The sequence below is a fragment of the Delphinus delphis genome, chromosome 11 (genome assembly GCF_949987515.2).
Source record: "Delphinus delphis chromosome 11, mDelDel1.2, whole genome shotgun sequence".
Lineage (NCBI taxonomy): Eukaryota > Metazoa > Chordata > Mammalia > Artiodactyla > Delphinidae > Delphinus > Delphinus delphis.
In genome coordinates this window covers 100,734,154-100,753,967 of record NC_082693.1, presented here as the reverse complement: position 1 = coordinate 100,753,967, position 19,814 = coordinate 100,734,154, and positions in this window count along the sequence as shown.

Genomic DNA, 19,814 nt, shown 5'->3' with positions numbered 1-19,814 from the left:
TAAAACAAAACAAAACAAAACCCAAAGCACTGTTTAGGTTTTTAAAAAACTTTCAGAATATTAGTAACTAAAGGGAATTCTCTTGATTAAGACTATATAATAAAAACCTACAGTGCATACCATACTTAAAAGAAATTTTAAATGGATTTCCAGTAAAATCAGACTAAAGATGAAATTTGCTCATTAACGTCACCACAACTTGTGGCATCAGAGACTCTGGCCATGGACATACACGTGTGTGAAATAAAGTCATCACTATCGAGAGATGACTAGCACACACACAGAAATCCCAGCAGAAACAGAGGTGAAATCATAAAACTGTTCAAAAGATTTGGCAGGTTTGTTTCTCAGATGCAAGGTCAACTTAGCATCACTCAGCTGTGGACCTCAGTGCCAGCAACACCCAACTAAAATGTTGATCCAAAACAGAAGTCTAATTTACCAAAACAACAACCATACACTTTAGGTAAACTAGTCTAACAAAGACTTTGTTCGTCCAACAGAGAACACACAAGATCTTTCTGAAGATTTTTAAAAATTTTATTAAAGGGTATAAAAGACATTCCACAGGGTCCTGTTCAAAATGTCACGTGGGTTAACTGGGGATGAAATTCAACAAAATCATTCCAAAATGTACATGAAATCTGCACAGACAGCTGAGTCAATCCTAATAAAAGAGCGGCCAGCACTGGCAACTCACCTGACAGGTGTTATGACGTATGATACAGTCAGGTAAATAAAGTAACAAAGGCACAGAGGCTGGAGAGAGGAGTGGGCAGCTGAGGCCAGGAAGAGAGGACGGCTCGGCCAGCTCTGGACGTGCATAGGCACCTGGCATAAGGCAGAAGTGGCGCTTAATGCCTGATGACCACGTGGAAAGTTCTCAACCACAAGACACATCCAGCAGGTGCTGAATGAGGACCAGAGAAAAGGCTGAGTGAGTCTGAGGAGCAAACAGACCTTTCCTACAGGGCTGATGAGATTACAAACTGGGACAAAGACGTTAAACAAAGGTTAAGCCACTGAGGCTAAATTAGGGCCATGCGGCGACTCAAGATTCCACACCTAGAGATCTACTCAGCAGAAATGTGAGTATTCACACGTGTAAGGATGTCCACAGTCACCAGAAACAGGAAAACGCCCACCACGTGCCCGATGGTCCTAAGATGTGCTCTAACCTCCCGGTGGAATCGTAAGGAGCTTGAGAATGATTGAACCACAAGGATGGATCCAGCAAAACGGGGGGGTCACTCAGAGCACGTGGGGGTGGGAGAACAGCTCCCGCCTTGGAGGAGAGCGACGCTAACTCCCACTTTCCCGCGTGAGGGTTAAATCCAGGGAGAGGAACGTTGGAGCACATGAGGTGAGGCTGGAAAGCTGATAGAAGAAGATACAGACCAATGTGTGTGATGTGGGGACGGGAAAATCTGCTTCTTTTAAAGGTCTTGGGAGCATAAGTCACAGGAAGGGGAAGATGTTGGATTTGAGGGCATCCGAATTAAGCATTTGGGGTGTCCTGGTGTGGGGGGTCTGAAGCCAGCACGCTCTACCCCGTCACCCAGCTGAATGGAGAGAGACAGGGGAAGCTGCCTGGTGACTCAGGAACGCACGTAGTCACAGGTGCATCGGGAAAGAGACCCAGATGTGAAGGCCACCATTCGGCAGTGAGGCTCTCATTCCTTTTCCCTCCACATCACCCGGTCTGGACTCCAAGGCCGCCCAGTACAGATGTGAGCCCCGGATAGAAAAATGTGTGGCCAAGACAAACCCTCCCCTTCCTGCCCGAGGAGAGGAGGGCAGACGAACTACCTCTTCCCTGTTTTCTCCCTTCCGTTCCCTTCCCCAGACCCCCACCCCGTGTGGGTGGCACAGGGGGCCCCTCCGTGCCCTTGGGAGGCAGACCTCGGGGGCAGGGGGTGGAAATTCTCACTGATCAGAGGAGCTCTCATCCCAGGAGCAGGAATCCAATCTCTCTTTCTCTCTCTGGATTGGAGATGAAACAAGGGCATTCTCAGATGAAAGGGAAATAAAGACACTGCTGGCACGTGCTCTAAAGGAAAAGCTAAAGGAACTTCTTCAGATGGAAGGGACTTGATTCCCAAAGGAGACCTGACACACGAGAATGGACGTGGGCAGGCGGCGGGGGTGACTATCTAGGAAACGCAGGAAACTGTTTACAAAGTAGGTACAAGGGTTGAAAGGAAAACCACAGCGTCGTCTGTGGGGTTTTCAGCACGTGTAGATGTGCGCTGTGTCAATTCTAACAAGAGGGGCTGAGGTCACTGGGCCTGGGTGGGCGCTTCTAAATCCCACGGGAGGTGGAAGGTTAGGGGGCAAGGGCCAGGGTGAGCGCCCATTGGACAGCTCGGGAGAAGTCGCAAGGCCACCTGGATCTGAAAGGCCGCCTGGCCGGAGCCCCGGACTGAGGACCATGGGGGAGGAGGCCACCCGGTGTCCAGTGGAGGAGGGTGGGCGTGACGCCCAGAGCCTCCCCAGGGAACCCCCCAGGTGAGATTCAGGAGGGGAAGGAGACGGGGGACAGGAGGGCAGCCGCCTCGTGGAAGCCAGACGGGGACAAGGGCACCAAGAGGACAGGAAGCTGGGTGTTTGGATGAGAGCATGGAGGTCACAGGGACGGGAGCAGAGCCCTTTCCTCCGGAGCGGGGAAGGTCGCCGTCCGGAAGGTAGGAGTCGGCCACTGTGGAGGCCGGACGATTGTTTGTCAAGTGACTAAATGAAGAGTGGGTGCGGGAATCTGCTCCCTGGGCCCCAGAGCAGGGCTCAAACTTCTGAACCCCCGATCCTGCCCTCACTTACCCTCAAACTGACGCTGAGTCTGTGGAGAGACATGGACAGATGGGGCGCCAGCTCGCAGCTGCAGTCCGGGGTCAGCTCTGGGACATGGGTGCGCTGAGGACCCAGGTGGGGACGCTCGTTTACAAATAAAAGGCCACGTCCGGACCAAAGAAAATGCCAGTTCCTGGCCATGGGAACGGTTTAATTTGCGGCAGCAAGAAGCCGGGGCCCTGGGGCTACTGACTCCCTCCTGCTACCGGGAAGGAAGTCCAGACACTCGTGTGACGTAAGTGTGCCCTGGCCCCGTTATCCGGGGGCATGGTCCTGTAATGGAAATTTTGCCTGAAATTATGGAGCCGGTGGTAGCAGTTGACCCCTCTCGGATATTAGAAGCAGATAAACAACACCCTGTTCTTCCATCTCAAACACACATTCAATGTTATATGCAACCTGCAGGGAAATGACTTCCAACAGAGGGGCAGTTCCATTATGGCAGCCGATGGGTTTCTGGAAGGTCACTCAAAACGCACTGGCAACCGGACTGAGAGGCACGTGTAGCCCGTGGCTGGACGGTGCGCCGAGGAGACGACCTTCAGGGGAGTCCCGGCCCCTTCGCAGGCCCTTAGCCCTGACCTTTCTCCCCGACCCAGCATCAGGCCCAAGGTGTGTCTGACCCTTTTCATTCCTAGCTACCCCTGGGGCGGGGGTACCCCCAGGCACAGGCTTTCCCTGTCTCCTCAAGGAGCTTCAAGCCCTGTGAGGTTAGTGGTGCAAATGACAGTGGTGTTATGGTTGATGGCATCTCTCCAGCCCCGGAAGGACCACATTTGTTTGAATGAATGAGAGAATGGGGGACAAACAGGGCAGAAACTTGGCCGGGTGGGAGCAGCAGTGTACGATGCCCACGGACGTGGCCTTGAGAAGCACAAAGGAATGCAGCATTGCTTTCAGGTAGGGGGGTTACTGGGGGTGGGGGTGGGGTGGGGTAGGATTGAACTGAGCCTGGTGAGATGGAGAAAGAAAGAAGGGTTTCCTGAGAGGGTGAGCCCAGAAGAAAGCAAAGGACCACAAGGAAACAGTGCAGAGCCTTTCCCAGGAGCATGGGCAAGAAATGTAACTGATGAGAATGAAAAGTTACAAAGTGACTGTACTATTTAGGTTTAGGGTTGATCCTATGTGCCAGGAAAGGAGAAGGAAAAAAGGAACGGGGGCTTATACAATATGGAAGGTTATTTCCCTCTCATGAACATGAATAGGTGGCCCTGGGCAGGTCTGGTGGATGTGGAATCATCAACGCCTCAGGCGCCTTGGTCTTCCTGCCTTTGGATCCTTACCATATTTGCCTCAAGGACCAATACGGCTGCTGGTGCTCCAACCATCATATCTGCTTTCCTGGAAGAAAGGGACTTTCCAGAATCCCATACTACATTTCTGCTGCCACCTCATTGGCCAGAACCCAGTCCCCTGGCTGTGCCTAACGGCAAAGTAGGCTGGGAATGTAGCCCTTTAGAGGAGTGCATGGCCATTCTATGTAAAACCACAACTCCCTATGGAAGGAAGGAAGGAATAGATGTCTGGGAAGCAGAGCAGCGGCCTCTCAGAAGAGGGATCCTTCCTGCCCCCTCCTTTCCTTCTAGGCAGGCCCTCAGCTGATGGATAAGGCCCCCTACGCTGGGGACAGCAATCTGTTTACTCAGTCTACACCCGTACAGACACACCCAGGGTCCTGTTTATCAGCTATCTGGGCATCCTCTTCGTCCAGGCAAGGCGACACCTAAAAGCAGTCAGCACAGAGTGTTTCCAAAAACGACACAGTGAGTCCCCTGCGTACAAACGAGTTCCGTGCTGAGAGAGCCTTCCTAAGTCCAGTGTGTTCGTAAGTCCAACAGCGGTGGCCCAGGTACCTAGCTGACACAGCGGGCTGTAGGCTGCTGTACCGTCATAGGTCTGTAATACTTTTCACACAAACAATACATAAAAAGCAAACAAACACATTTTTAATCTTACCATGCAGTCCCTTGAAAAGTACAGCAGTCCAGTACAGCAGGTGGCATCCAGGGGCTGGCATTGCAAGAAGAGTTACTGCCTGGAGGAGGGAGAGGAGGTGGGAGATGGTAGAGCTGAAGGATCGACAGCCATGGGAGACGGAGGGCGAGCTGCAATGTCACTCACGCCTGACGCTGAAGGTAAGCACGTTCGCATCTTTGGAAGTTTGCAACTTGAAGGTTCGTACGTAGGGGACTTACTGTATGTATTTGCTCTCTCCTCGGCCTTATTTGGTTTGGAACCAAGAGAGAAGGTCTGATTTCCAGGAGGAGCCACTGGTGACCTTCCCCCACCCTCCGCCCGCTATCCACTTCCACGGGCCGAGGGACGTGCCGGCGATGGCACAGACCACGTGCCCTGAGCAGAGGCCCATCCGTCTCTGGAACCTTCCAGGAAGGACCACTCGGGAGGCGGCACCTGCTCCCCCTCCTCAGCTGTGGGCGGAAAGCCGCCGGGCTCCCCTCCGGCCCTGTTGCTAATTCACGTCAGGCTGGGGCTGAGCCAGGCCCAGAGGTCCCGAGGCCCCTGACCCCGGCACTTGTGAGGCGACACTGGGCCCCCGGATGCCTGCGGAACCAAGCCTGGAGCAAGAGGAAACTCCATTTGCTTCTGTGACACGTGAGACGCAGAACTGGGACTCTGACAACCCGAGGACCCTGGCGGGGCGACACATCTTCACGCGCCGGCGCTCGGACACTTGGATAGGCGCCGATTCCCGAACAGACAAACCCGAGGCCATCGGCCCGCAGGGAGCGGAGGGCTGAGATTATTTTTAGACAACAGGTGCGTAAAAGCAATAAAGAGGTCGCAGGGAAATCTGCATTTTGATGAGACTGGCTGAGGCAGAAGAGCTTTCTCCGTCGTTCCGGTGCCAAGAGCATGAAATGTGCACAGCTGCCTCCTGCGCGCTTCAGGGAAGCTCAGCGCGGGGCACGCGCCAGCGTCCCGCCGCAGCCCGCGTGTCTGGCACTCCCCGGGGGCGGGGTCTGCAGCCCTGGGCCCCGCCTTCTCCCTCCAGCCCTTCCTGCACGCCCCACCCCCCCAGGTGTGCTCCATGTCAACTTATCCAAAATGCTCTGTCCTTTCAATGCCCTTGAAGTCGCAGGTTGATCCTGCTTCCTGGAAAGACTTATCCCCCAAAATTCCTTTTGTAAACTCCTACTTTATCCTCAACTCCCACCTCACATAGTCTTTAATTATTCCCCTGCACACACGGCCCGACTAGAATGTGACCTTCCCAAGGGCAGGCAGGCACCTGTCTCATCTGGGTCTGCATACCCCATGTGGGGCACACAGTGGGTATAGTCTGGTATCAGGTGAATTAACACATTAATGTCTTCTAATGTTTAATTAAGCCTTTCCTTAATGCAAGGGAATCCCTGGCTTTGATGTCAGCGGAATGAAACGCAGTTGATGTTTTACGTGAATTGGTTCTCAGCAAGTCTTCCCTCCTTTCCAGGACAGCCCACACACCCCAGCTCTGCTTTCTCTGTCCTGCACGGGGCTTCTTAGGGGTGGGGCTGGTCTCCTGGGTGTCAGGACAAACCCACCTGCTTCCTAATGGGGCACCCACACCTCACAGGTGTCTTCCGGGGACAATTACCCCTAAGCTCAGAAACAGAGCCCAGTGCTGGCAACTGGAGGGGGGCTGGCTGCCGGGGCTGCTGGCTGGCTCCGCTCTCTCTGGAGACCCCCAGAGCATCCCGGCCAGGGCCCCTGAGCCCACACCTCTGCAGGGGGAGCAGCACGTGGGGCTACAGCCGCAGAGCCCAGGACAGTCCAAATAGAGGCACGTGCAGCTCCAAGTGTGAAATGCAGCCTGGATTTCAAAGACACTGCAGGAAAGCTGGACTAGCTCGGGCATCAGTTTTTAAATTGGATACAAGTTGAAATGATAATAATTGGATAATTGGAGTTGAAATGATAATAACTGGATAATTGGATTAAATGAAAGAGATGATTAAAATATAAATATTTCACCTGTTTTTCCTCGTTGAGTGTGACCAGCAGAAAATTTTAAATTATACAGTTGGCTGGTACCCAGTTCCCCTTGGACGGCATGGATCTGGAGTGTCACTGGCGAAGCAGGGCCTGTGGTGTCAGATTCACGGTGGGACTCGGCTCTCCCAGCTCGGGCCTCACACCTTCTGACGGACCAGCGCCCTCCCACTAAGGTGACAAAGGGACCGGGTGCACTGTCCCGACCACCTCCCATCTCTGGGGAAAGACACGGAAGGAGCACCTTTAATGTCCTTGACACAGAGGAGCAGGGATCCTGGGGGGTCTGCAAGCCGGCCCTGCGAGCAGCTCTTCTGAGCCCCAGGAATGTCAAGGGAGGGGGTCTGCGCCAGGAGAAGGGGCCCCAGAGAACCACAAGCCCAGTTCAGACTGCCTCCAAGTCCCATCCAACCTCGGGGCGCAAACAGCCTGGGCTAAGCGTCCCGCCTGCCCCCGGACCCTCCCACCTCGGCCCAGCGGGGACCCCGCCCCCCGCCCCAGCAGCCGGGCCCACACCTGCCAGCCCACTCATCCCTTCGTTCCAGGCCTCTGAAAGTCGGCCATGCCCCATAGCAGCCTAAGGAGGGGAGTGGGGGCAGCCGAGGCTCACCTCCCCCGTCCTTGGGGTGGACGGTCCAGTCAGCTGGGAAGAGACGGGAGAAGCAGGCCTGCTGCCAACCAAGAGGGAGAGCATCCTGCCTGGTGAGAAGGGACCGGGACCCCTGTAGGTCCAGCAGGCTGGGCAGGTGTGTTTCCTGAGAAGGCTGAGCCTGGACGAGGGACGAGCGTGGAAGCAGCCCCACACCCTGTGTCCCGGGCACACCCCCTTCACGGGAGGCGTGTCTGTGTCTGTGCAGCACCCACCCCCCCGCCGTCTGTCCTCCTTCCCTTTTGCATCTACTGTGTTTTCTCTGATTCCAGCTCCTCTTCGTTCGTCTTGTGGCCAGGTCTCCAGGGGCCATCCTGGGGAGACCCTCGCATGTTATTTTTCACCCCCCGAGCGTAGGTGTCCAGGACATGGGAGGTGCCAAGTGCAGTTTCCTGGACGGCTGGGTCCGTACACGTGGTGGTTTCTACTTCTTTCTCCTCTTGTCCAGGGCGATGCCTCTGGGCCTCCACGTCTGTGGCCACTTCTCATGGATGCACTGGGTTCCTGCATGGCCCCCTGCTCCCCGGGGACAGACCACGGAGTGTCCAATCCACTCTGAGCACCAGCAGCGTTCGCTGTGGTCCTGCGCGAGCCTTCTGCGGGCCGGAGCGAGGGGATGCTGAGCGGGGTGGCTTCCCCCAGGTGCCCGGGGCAGGGGGCAGTGGGGCAGCTGAGCCGGGGCCCAGCCTCCCCGTTCTTGCCTCCATGTGCTGCTGTCCAGCCATCGGCGGCCCCAGTGGCACCCGGTGCCACCGGTCCTCTGACAGTGGAGAGACGAGCCTCCCGGCGTCCCCCTGCAGCCACCCAGCCTCCTGCCTGTGAACTGGGTCCTCGTCATTTTTCGATCACTTCCCGTTGGGTTTTCTATCATTTTTCCTGTTAATCTGCAGAAGTTTCTAGTGTAAGTGAGATATAATCCCTGGTCATTCTTTTTTCTTTCTTTCTTTCTTTTTTTTTGCGGTACGCGGGCCTCTCACTGTTGTGGCCTCTCCCGTTGCGGAGCACAGGCTCCGGACGCGCAGGCTCAGAGGCCATGGCTCACGGGCCCAGTCGCTCCGCGGCATGTGGGATCCTCCCGGACCGGGGCACGAACCCGCGTCCCCTGCATCGGCAGGCGGACTCCCCACCACTGCGCCAGCAGGGAAGCGCCCTGGTCATTTTTAGACTTTTCAGAAGCTTCTCCTGCTTGTCTGTCTGTTAGCTTGGTCTATGCTATCCTTTCCTAAATAGAAACCCTTAATTTTGTTGTATTTGAGTCAGTTCACATGAGTCAATGATTTCTCACATTCTCCACTGATGCGTACATTTTGGGAAAATAAATTCAAGAAATCCCTCACCAGGCCCAGCCCCCTCCCCCCCCCCAACCATCCACGTACATGACCTTCTTGTTGGCTTTAGAATCACACCTGTCACTGACGTCCATCTGTCTCAGGTCTAAGAAGGGGCCGGGCTTTGTTCTGCTCTCCTGAAAAGAGCCGGTTTCCCACGCTAGGGACCCACAAGGATCCCTTCCCTCACTGCATTCTGGGCCTGATTCTGTTTGTAAAAATTAGTTCAGAAGTGACACGTCCATCGCTCCCCTCCCTAGCCGAGTCTCTCACAGAACATGACAGAACTCGGTTCCAATGACCGTTCATCCCCTCGGGAATGGCCCATCCTCAGGTGCAGGGGAAAAGTGAGTTCATGACACCTGGCCGACCCCGTGGGGCGTCTCCAGGAACCTTGGAAACGCTGCCCTGCTCTTTGCGGTGATTAATTGAGCCTGGCCATGCGATCTTGTGGGACAACCCTCCCACTCTTTCCTCTTCTTTTCCAAACTGTCTCACTATTTTTAGGTCTTTGTTCTCCCGCACGCATGTTAGAGTGAGTTTATCAATTCACCGGGGCCCCTGCTGACTCTGCCACCGGGTGGCATGGGCTTCAGGCGGGCTCCCCAGGCCCAGAGGGCACACATGTCTGGAGACGCCGGGTGGAGGGGCGGGGAGAAGAAGACAGCTGATCCTGGGGCTTCCCATATTCCAGGCTACAGGATCCTCGCCACAACCCTGGGAGGAAGATGCCTCCGCTTCCAGCGCCTGCAGCTGCTCCGTGAGCTGAGTTCACAGTGGACGCCCTGAGCTCCAGCCTTGGGGACGGTGAGGTTGGGTAGCTGGCCTGACGATGGGGTGTGGGCAGAGGCGCTGGGCCACCCAAACCTCCCGTGCCGCCTCCTGCTACAAAGCCTTCATCCTGGAGACCACGTGCTGCGTGCGGCGGAGCCTCCCGGCAGCATGGGCTTGTCTCTGTCCCCTTGGAACAGACAAGCCCACGGTCAGAAGCATCAACTCTGGACTTCTCATAAACAGGAAATTCTCCTCTACTGAGCTCTGCCCCTGGGTGTGGGGGTCTGTCTGCCACAGCAGCTGGTGTTCCCCTGACTAATACACCCCATTGCACGGATGACGACACTGCAGCCCAGAGAGGGTGAGGAAGTAGCTCACGATCACACAGCCAGAAAATGGTGGAACTGAGACCTGAGTCCAGGCAGAATAGGGTCATGTCGTTCTGTTCATGAGGATGGGATCTGCCAGTTCTAGACACAGATCTACCCAGAGCCTCGGTGGCTGATACCCTCAAGTGTCGTATCAGCTATCTTCTGCTGCAAAAAAATCACCACAAACTTAGTAGCTTGAAGCCACACACACACACACGCACACGCACGCACACACACACTCACACTCACAGATCCTATAGGTCAGGAGTCTGGGCACAGCCGAGACGGGGTCTCCATTTCAAGGCTCACAAGGCTTCTGTCCAGGGTTGTCCAGACCATGGTCTCATCCAACAGCTCAAATGGAGAAGAGTCTGCCTCCAAGGTCACCTGCCTTGTGGGTAGAATTCATTTCCTGCGGTTGGGGGACCAAGACCTTCAGGGGCTTTGCTGGGTGTGGGCGGGGCGCACCCTTGGGCTCCTAGCGGCCCCTGCAGTGCCCAGCCAGGTGGTCCTCTCCATGCACGGGTCACAGCACATCACCCTGATTCTTCAGGCCAGCAGGTAAGCTTGGGCAAGGCTGCCAGAAAGATGGAGCCTTAAATAACGTAACGTGACCACGGAGGTGGCATCTGGGCACCTGTGTGTTCCAGCTCCAGCCAACATTCTGCACACACTTCTGAGGCCAGCCACCAGCGCTACCACCAGTCTGCAGACCCCAGCGAGACCACCCTCACTCAGATGCCTGATCCTGAACCCCACCTCCCTTCCCCTACCCTCCCTGGAGGTCGAGTTAAAGCTCCAATCTTCTCATCACCTGGATGGTATCCCTGGAGAGCAGCCCCCATCCTGACAAGGTCCCAGGGCCTCCATCAGTACCTTGTTCACTGAAACCAGGTGTCATCCACGAGGCTCACAAGTGACAAGGACACTCCCACCATCACCTGGGAAATTCCGAGGGTCTGGAGACTCCCCCAGGAACCAGCCAGTCCCTCAGCACACAAGGTTCAGCACTTGGCCACCTCCTATTGTGCAGCCACAGGTCACAGGTGCCCCGTCCAGGGGAGGGCCTCCCTCGCCGGACTCAGCTCTGAGTCTGTCCGCCACCAGAGGGATTTCTTGCTCACACGAGTGTCTCCAGGGCAGCTGTCTGCTCGACCATGACGTAGAAGCTTTGTGCTGTAACCTCGTGGCACCGGTACCGAAGCTCATGGGTTCGATTTCACAGCAGGATGGAGGGAGCTAGAGGACACTTGCCCTGCGGAGACCCTGGCTTTGTCTGTGACTGCCGCCGTGGCCTGCCCCTGCTGAGCCACAGGTTAGGGGTTCACGTGCCGCCTCCCACACTTTCACAGGCTCAGTCCTCCCAGGCTCCTGCCTGCACACCTGGGCCCCGCATTCCCAGCCTAAGACAAGGTCTCCCCATCGCTTCTCTGCAAAGCAGCTCTGAAACACTCCGGCCCAGAAAGGACCTCATCCTCTACCCCTCATAGCCTGTTGGCCAGAACAAGCCAAGTGGCCTGGGATGAGTCGGAGAACCCTGGGGGGCTCGGGGAGCAGGAAGTGTCCCTTCATAGTCGCCCAGGCCCTTCAGCCGGGGAGGCAGTGGGGCTGGACCACGCCAGGCTCACACTTTGGGTTTAATTTAACTGCAGTGAGAGTCCAGGTCGTGTTCTGATGACCTTTGCATGACACTTATTTCTCCAGTGGCTTCTAGAAAATAGCCATGGTGGTTGTCTGAGTTCCTGCTTCCATCTCTGTAAAGTGGGCTCTTTGTGCCTGGTGATGTAGAAACTCCTGGTGGCTCCAGGTTTGAAGTTGGACCTGCTGGGTTTGGGGCTGGCTTCCAATCACTAAGGAAGCTCCTGTCTTCGGACCCCCTCTTACTGTCTATAAAATGGCCTCCTAGCAGCATCTCCCTCAAAAGGCTGGGAGGACTCAGCCACTGGGGGCCCACAAGCCCAGGTGCAGAGAGACAGACAGAGGTCAGTTCTTCTCACCACTGATGGTTTAGAACGGAGACCTGAGTGGCCAGGCCTTCCAGTCCTGATGCCAGGAATGACCTCGGCAAAGGGGGAGAGGGCCATCTGCAGATCCTTCCAGAAAAAAGACTTTATCTGAGTCCATGAAAGAAAATAGAGACAAAAAATCACCCCTGAAGTTAGGAGAAAAGAAATAGAGAAAGTAGATTAATGCTTTAAGGAAATGTTTAAAAATAGAAAATTAATAAACTATTAATTTTAAAATAAGTTAATTAAACAAGCTTGAAAGAATGCCATTTTTTCCTGAACTGTCGGAGATGAAGAACTAAGAATGCCTCACAGATGACACTATAAATTTCACTTATATTCTAGAGATTAAACCAAAGTGATTTATTAGAATTTTATGAGGGCATTTTCCCCCTGTGTCTTAAAACACAGACTGCATCAGAAGTGCCCATTCACTGCCACTATTTCAATATTGATTGCATTTTATTATCTTATTTTGTGATTTATAACTTTGTTTTTCTCATGATTCTAATCTTAATATTGTTGGACCCATTTGTAAAGCAGTGTCTTCCTCTGGAGGTGTTAGAACTGTTCCCTCTTCCCATCCACCATGCTCCAGCACGTCCCATGAGGAGGGCTCCAACCACCCCCTATGCACGTGGGCAAGAAGGCTGTGGCATCAGTGCTGGGAGGAGAGGGGTGCAGACCCCACGCCCCCATCCTTAGAGAACAGGAGACAGACACAAGATGAAATCATAGCAGATCCAAGCAACATCACACAACCATCAGTTCCTGCAGGAAGAAACACAGCCAGCAAAGTCACCACCTCACAGCCGGCTGGTCACCGAGGCCTTTCTAGCCTTGATTGGTAAATGGTAGATTGACAAGTCAGACGGAGGTAAAGCTGAGACTGGAGCAGGTGTGTGTGAAGAGAGAGAGAACGGTCAGTTAGCGTGACTCAGTAAAAGCCAGAGTTTCAATAAACTCCAGATACACACAGCCCAGTGTCAAATACACACAAACACAAGAGTGTAGACAGACACGTGCACACACTCACACACACACACACACACACACACACGGGCCAGACAGTTACTTTCAGGAAAGACAGTCCAAAGTCAGGGACCCCCAGAGCTGGAGGAGCTGCAGGCCCTACTAATGCCTCCATCCCCCAGGGTCCCCCAGGGCCGTCAGGGGGGCTGCAGCCGGGAGCAGTGCAGCCCATCACGGCTCAGATCACTCACGGACTTTCACAAAATCCACAGTGCGGCCAGCCTGGCCTCGGGTGCCTCTGCCTTAACCCCCAAGGCAGTCTCTTCGGGATTCTGTGCGCCAGAACGGGCCATCACACCACACTTGGCCAAGCCCGGGAGCATTCCTGCTGCTTCCAGAGAGCCCTGGTGTCCGCTGTGCAGAGGACCCACTGGCACCCATCTCCCTCCAGGAGCAGCGCAGACTCCTGTCCCAGGGTCTCGGCTCTGAGTGGTCCATGGCCAGACTCCTGCCAAGACCTGGCAGGGCAACTGATGGAGGGAGAAGATAGGCCCATCCCCTCCTTCCAGGCTCCAGACTGGCCCACCTGCAGCAGCCGTTTCTCCAGGAAGCTGGGCCTTGGGCAGCCTCCAGGGACCATGCCCCGCCCTGCAGCCCTGTTTGTCTTGGGACGTAGACTAGGCCAAATTTGGGGCGTCCGTGAAGCTATGAAAAACCATCTGCTTGTTCTCCGGGGTCGAGATTTGTTTTTTGGGTTTTATTGGCTGCGTTGGGTCTTTGTTGCTGCATGTGGGCTTTCTCTAGTTGCGGCGAGCGGGGGCTACTCTTGGTTTCGGTGCGCGGGCTTCTCACTGCAGTGGCTTCTCTTGTTGCGGAGCACGAGCTCTAGGCACACGGGCTTCAGTAGTTGTGGCTCACGGGCTCAGTAGTTGTGACTCGCGGGCTCTAGAGCACAGGCTCAGTAGTTGTGGCTCACGGGCTTAGTTGCTCCGCAGCACGTGGGATCTTCCCGGACCGGGGCTTGAACCCGTGTCCCTTGCATTGGCAGGCGGATTCTTAACCACTGCGGGCGCCAACAGGGAAGTCTGTGCGGTCGAGCTTTGATTATTTTTGTGATGTACGTGCCTTGAAAAACATATTTTAATATGGAAAGCAAAATATTCCCCCAAATCTCATCAACTGGAAAAAGCCTGTCTTCACACGAGGGAAATGTCCCCCAGGCAGATAGAGGCAGGTGGGTGGGAGACAAACAGGAGGGAGGAAGCGGGGGAGCGGGTCATTCTATACATATTTTTTAAATTAGGTAATTTAATTTTAATTATATTTAACATGAAAAAATAATTCAAAGTGAAAACAGGCAATTGCTGATCTATGGAACTAACCCCAGAAATGTTAGTTTCTAAACATCTTTCTTAGAAAAAAAACACATGAAACAATGACAGACTTGAGAGATTTTATATTTGCGTGTGCGTGAGTGTGTGAGTGTGTATCTGGGTTTCAGATGCTCCCTGCTGACCTGATCTGCCGTGAATGAGGAGGAACTCAGCACACACACCCCTCCCCTCGCTCCCAGCGCCTCCCCCGGTTTATGTAGTTATATTACTTTTACTTGCATTACTTTTTTAAGGTCCGTCATTGCCGAGGTTGTTTCATCTTCACTCTACACTTAAACGTGCTTTAATCAGTGCACAACCAACGCAACTGGGCTTTTTACCAAGTCTTCCTCCATCGACTTGTTCTTGTCATTTGCTTGTGGCCCAGCAGGCAATTGGCTGGATCACGCAACCAAATGCTTCCCCCAGAGCGGCTCATAACTTCCTGAACTTTGGGTCACGTAGGATTTCATTCATCTTGAGTACACAAAATATTTTTTCATCTATTTATCTTCCTATGTAAAGAAATCTGGCTTTAAACTGATGGCGTCCTGTTTCCCACCAACCCCCACCCGTGTCCCTCTCATGTCTTGTGATGTTGTCATGACCTAAGTACACCCAACGTGTGCGCACCCCGTCCCAACCCTCACGAGACTCTTGCGAGCACATGAGGGGTCCAGGGACGTGCCCAGCCCTGCAGAGGGGGAGAGCCCAGAGCCTGAGCTGCGGTCTCTCAGCTCATCCATCCCTTATGGGGTCTTCAGCTACCACCGCTTGCTCGAGAGACTTCAGCACAAAGTAGTTCTCCAAGCAGGATGCAGGGGCCAATGTGTGTTTTAGAACATCTGCCGCAGGCTTCACCGTTTAGGGAAGTTTTACTTTTCCTGCCAAGAACTTGTGGACGTGCACGCACTGCCCTTTGCCTGAAGTGCCTTGAGAAGGACAGAGCAGCCTCGCCCTCTCCTTGGAGCTAATGCTCTTCCCCCGAGATGCCTGAAGGTTCTCTCTCATCCCGGCGGGCAACGAGGCCACCAGGGTGCGTCCTGCCGTCAGTCATTCTGGGTCAACACGCTGTAGCCTGTGTTTATTTCTGTTGGATGAGCCAGTTCTGCACTTCAGGGGAAGATTTGCCTTTGTCTGTTCCAGGGATGGTTATGTCTTCTCCCCAGTCTCTGAATCCCCCACCTAACTGTGCCTTTTCGTTCTCTCCAGATAGAGCCCGACAACCTCCCGCGTCCACAGCTTCATTTCCATTCATATCTCTTCTGTTCCTTGTGCTTCTAATGAATATTCTAGTTGGTAATTGTGGCGCTTCTGCCTCAATTTTTCTCCGGAGCTCGGAAATCTTCATTATTGCTTTATAATTTTTTAATCATCTCATCTCGGGCTCTTGTCCTGTGGAAACGGTTCTACCTAATTAAGCCTTTAACTAATTCACAGAAAGTTTCCTTGTGCAGGTTATTCTTTCTTCCAGTTGGTTTTTATAAGTGTTTCTATTTTATTTCTTTTCTCATGTTGCCAACTTCTTTCTCTTTCTCCTCCTTCTTCCTCTTTGCTGATAAATTTGTGCAGGTGCCAGACCATTTCTTTCGCATCTTGGTCTTCCTGAAAGGGCAGGTCTCTCTGACAATTTTGTTCTCATGTAGTGTGGGATGACTTTCCTGGACCCCGGCTTACCTGAAGCCTGTTTGTTTTACCTTCTGGGAGACGGACCATTGCGTCCCTGTGGGTTTGTGTTGATACTTCTTTGTCCCACACGAGTAGACCAGGGGCAGGTGGAGGGTGGTCCTCAGATGGGAACCTACCCATCTATGGGAGTCCTAGATGCAACCTTCCTTCTATGAGATTTCTAACTAACCTCCCAGGTCTCACTCCTCCAGCAACTTGGTATTGATTCCGTCTCTGTAAGGAAATCCCTCCTTTAGTTCAGCACCGACACTTGGAAAATAGTGAGTCCTCAGTGGCCCTTCTGCCTCCACTGGGATCCGACACTGATGGGTGACAGTTCTATTCTCAATAGTTTTTGTCTTAACTTCTCTCCAGAAGGCTCTGCACTTCTTGGTAGCTTCTCTCCATTCTCGGGGTGCCACGGACACTCTTTTTCCTGGGACTACGTCTGCTGTCTGGGGCAGGGTGGGAAAGGATTAAGAGACACATCGGAATCTGCTTCTTTTCTTTTTGGGGAGCTGAGGATTTTCAAAAGTCGTACCATGCCTTTGTGTGCCCTTATTTCTAATGCAGTGGCTATATTTTAATATAATTATATCAACACTTCCTTGCTTGGCTTTGTTCTCTCCATGGTCCCCTGGTTCCATGCATCCCCTGGCGACAAACGCCTCTGTTGCCACGCGACGGTGTGGTCTTCCTCCCTCAGCCTCACCACCGCCCCCAGGTTACCTTTCTAGAGCACACATGTTCCCACCAGCCCCATTCCTAAAATGTGCCCCTGCTCCCCGTTGCCCTCAAGCTGACGTCCACATTCTTTGGCCGATCATCTAATTCAGCAACAAATGATTCTCCCCCTCTAACTTCAAAATCAAGTTTCTTTAAAACACAGGCACTTTCGTGCCAACGTATTTAAGCCTTCCCACTTCTGTGGCCAGGGGTCGTTTTCACCCCGTGATACATGCATCGTAATGTGGTGGAGAGACTGGGGTTTTGGATTCCAACTCCAGCAGCTACTAGCTGTGCACCCTTGGTCTACTGGCTCATTTGTGAAACATTTCCAGCAGAATTCTTGGAAGGATTAAATGAGACAGTAGGTTTTAAACACCTGGCACAAAGCAGGTGATCAAAGAACACGCATTCCTTACCTTTTCCCACCCACAACCCCAGTCCTACCCACAACCCAGGAAAACATCCCACCTCTTCAAGATCAAGCGCTTTCCATGTATGGAGCTGGTGTGGTCTCTCCTCCACCGCACCCCACTCCCCTGCTGTGCTGTTCTGATTCTCCCACTTGTTTATAGTCTACTCCCCCATTAGACTGAACACCCTGAAGGAGGGGACCATGCTTCACGCCAAACACCACAACTGATGTGCTTGTGGGCCCCAGGAGACAGATGACATGAGAACCCCCACTGGTCCCCTGACTCCCCTTGATACACAATCCTCAACGTACGACAGTCCCACCGGCTGGGGCTCAGAAAGGCTGGGTGATGCACAGAAGCCCTGCAGAGAACCACCAGCAAGGTCACGATGCCCTGCCGTTCCCAACCACAGCCACTCAGCTACTGCGTGGCCAGGCCTCCCCACCAGGTCTGAGAAATAGGGGCAGAGGTCCGGACAGACTCTGGGGACATGACTTTCAGGGGAGGGAAGTCAGGATGAGTCAACGTAGGTGATAAATTCAAATATGGCTTCGTGGGGAGGGAGTGGGCTCTGGAGATGATTCATTCAGATTTGGGGCTCTGAGGTTTACTGGTTGGTCAAGTTCTTCACTTTCCCAAGCCTCAGTGTTTTGTTCTGTAACACAAGGTTAATAGCAAGAGTTATTCCTCCCTTTTTAGTTTGTTGGGAGTATCAGTTGAGTTAATGTGTGTGAAACACCTGTGACTGGGACACAGTGCTCAATACCTGTGTTACCTGGATGGATGGTGGATGACGGATGCATGACGGATGACGTGGAGAAGGAGAGAGGAATGAGAGAGAGAGAGAGAGAGTAATGGATATGTGGGTGGATGGGTGGGTGGGTGGGTGGATGCGTGATGCATGGGCAATGGAGGGAGGGAGAGAAGGAGGGAGAAGCAGAGATGGAGGGAGAGAGAGGTATGTGTGGATGGATGGACAGAAGGGTAGAGATAAGGAGGGCTGGCTGGCTGGCTGGATGGGTGCATGGAAGGAAGGAAGGATTGACGCCTACTATAGGCAGGTTCCATGCCAGGCAATAAGGAATCAATGATGTAAAAACACTGATACAATCTATCCTCATGGAGTTTACAATATAGTGGGATAAATAGACATTATTCAAATAACCACACAAACAGATGGAAAATTGCAGTTGTGATGTGTGCAGGAGAGATGCACAGCTATGAGAGGCTCCATCCCAGGGGATCTGACCTGGTCTGTGAGACCAGAAAAGGCTCCCCGACAGGAGGACTTGGGTTGAAAGGCACGTGGACAGACAGGCGAGGCGACAGCATTTCGGCTTTCACTGGGCGTCCCCAGCATCCCATGAGGGAGGTGGCTAGGGAGGCTGCAGTGGGCAGAGCAAGGAGCTGGTGAAGGACGACCCCCAACTTCAGAGATGGGTGGACACAGAACTGGCCAAACTGATAAGGAGCGTGTGAGCGCTTGGGAGGAGGCGGGCGTGGCTCCCAGGCTCCTGGCTAGGTCTACAGGGTGACGCCCGTGCCATTCCCTGAGAGAGGGGCGGGGTCAGGTGCGGGGTTTGGGTGTGTTGAGCTGGGTGCCTTGGGACGGCCGTGAGGTGGGACTGGGAAGGCGTGGAGCTCGGGGCAGCTGGAATCTGGAGGCTGGGCTGGGGGGAGCATCTGTGTGCGCTCCACACCTGAGGCTGCAGGTACACGTGACATCACCCAGAGAGGGTATGGGCGATGGGAAGAAAGAGGGCCTCATGGCATCCCAGAGGAGCTCAGTCTCGCAGGGGCTGGACAGTCTGAGCCGCCCTGGAGAGGAGGTGCAGCCAGGGGGATGGAAGTCAGCCCAAGGGGGCCATGTGGAGGGACAGCAAAAGCTGAGGGGCAGGGAGCAGGGGGGCCCGGTGAGCAGTTGGTGGGGTGAGGCAGAGAGGGCCCCGCGTCCTCAGCACTGCTGCTCACGTGCACAGACGCTTATACATCTGAGCCAAGGCACCTCCCAAGGCATGTGTGCGGGAACCTTCTGGAAGCTTCCCTGCTGTCCCCACAGTGCTCACTGTCAGGTGGTGGGCAAACCCCACTCAGAGTGGGCTTTTGTCCTGTGCTCATTTTTCCTTTGTCTGTGGTCCTTGAACCCTTCGGTCCTTGGAGGCATTTTGGGGACCAATGGCTGACCGTCAATGTCATAGCAGTCAGTTCTCTCTAGGGTCTGGAAGCCGATTCATACAGCGTCTCATGTCCACAGTTACTCATAGGCTCTTGGATGGGGCGTCCCGTTCACACACACCCGCGCACACGTGCTTCGATTCTTCCTTCAGCCAAGTCACCCACTTAAAAACTGTATTTCAGGGCTTCCCTGGTGGCGCAGTGGTTGAGAGTCCGCCTGCCGATGCAGGGGACACGGGTTCGTGCCCCGGTCCGGGAAGATCCCACGTGCCGCGGAGCGGCTGGGCCTGTGAGCCATGGCCACTGGGCCTGCGCGTCCGGAGCCTGTGCTCCGCAACGGGAGAGGCCACAACAGTGAGAGGCCCGCGTACCGCAAAAAAAACAAAAACAAAAAACTGTATTTCAATTTCTTTCAAATTGATCCATTGCCCAAACATCCCCTAACTTCTATTACAAAAATAATCGTTCCAATCTCCATGAATCATGAACTTACAATGATCGTGGCAATCACACAGG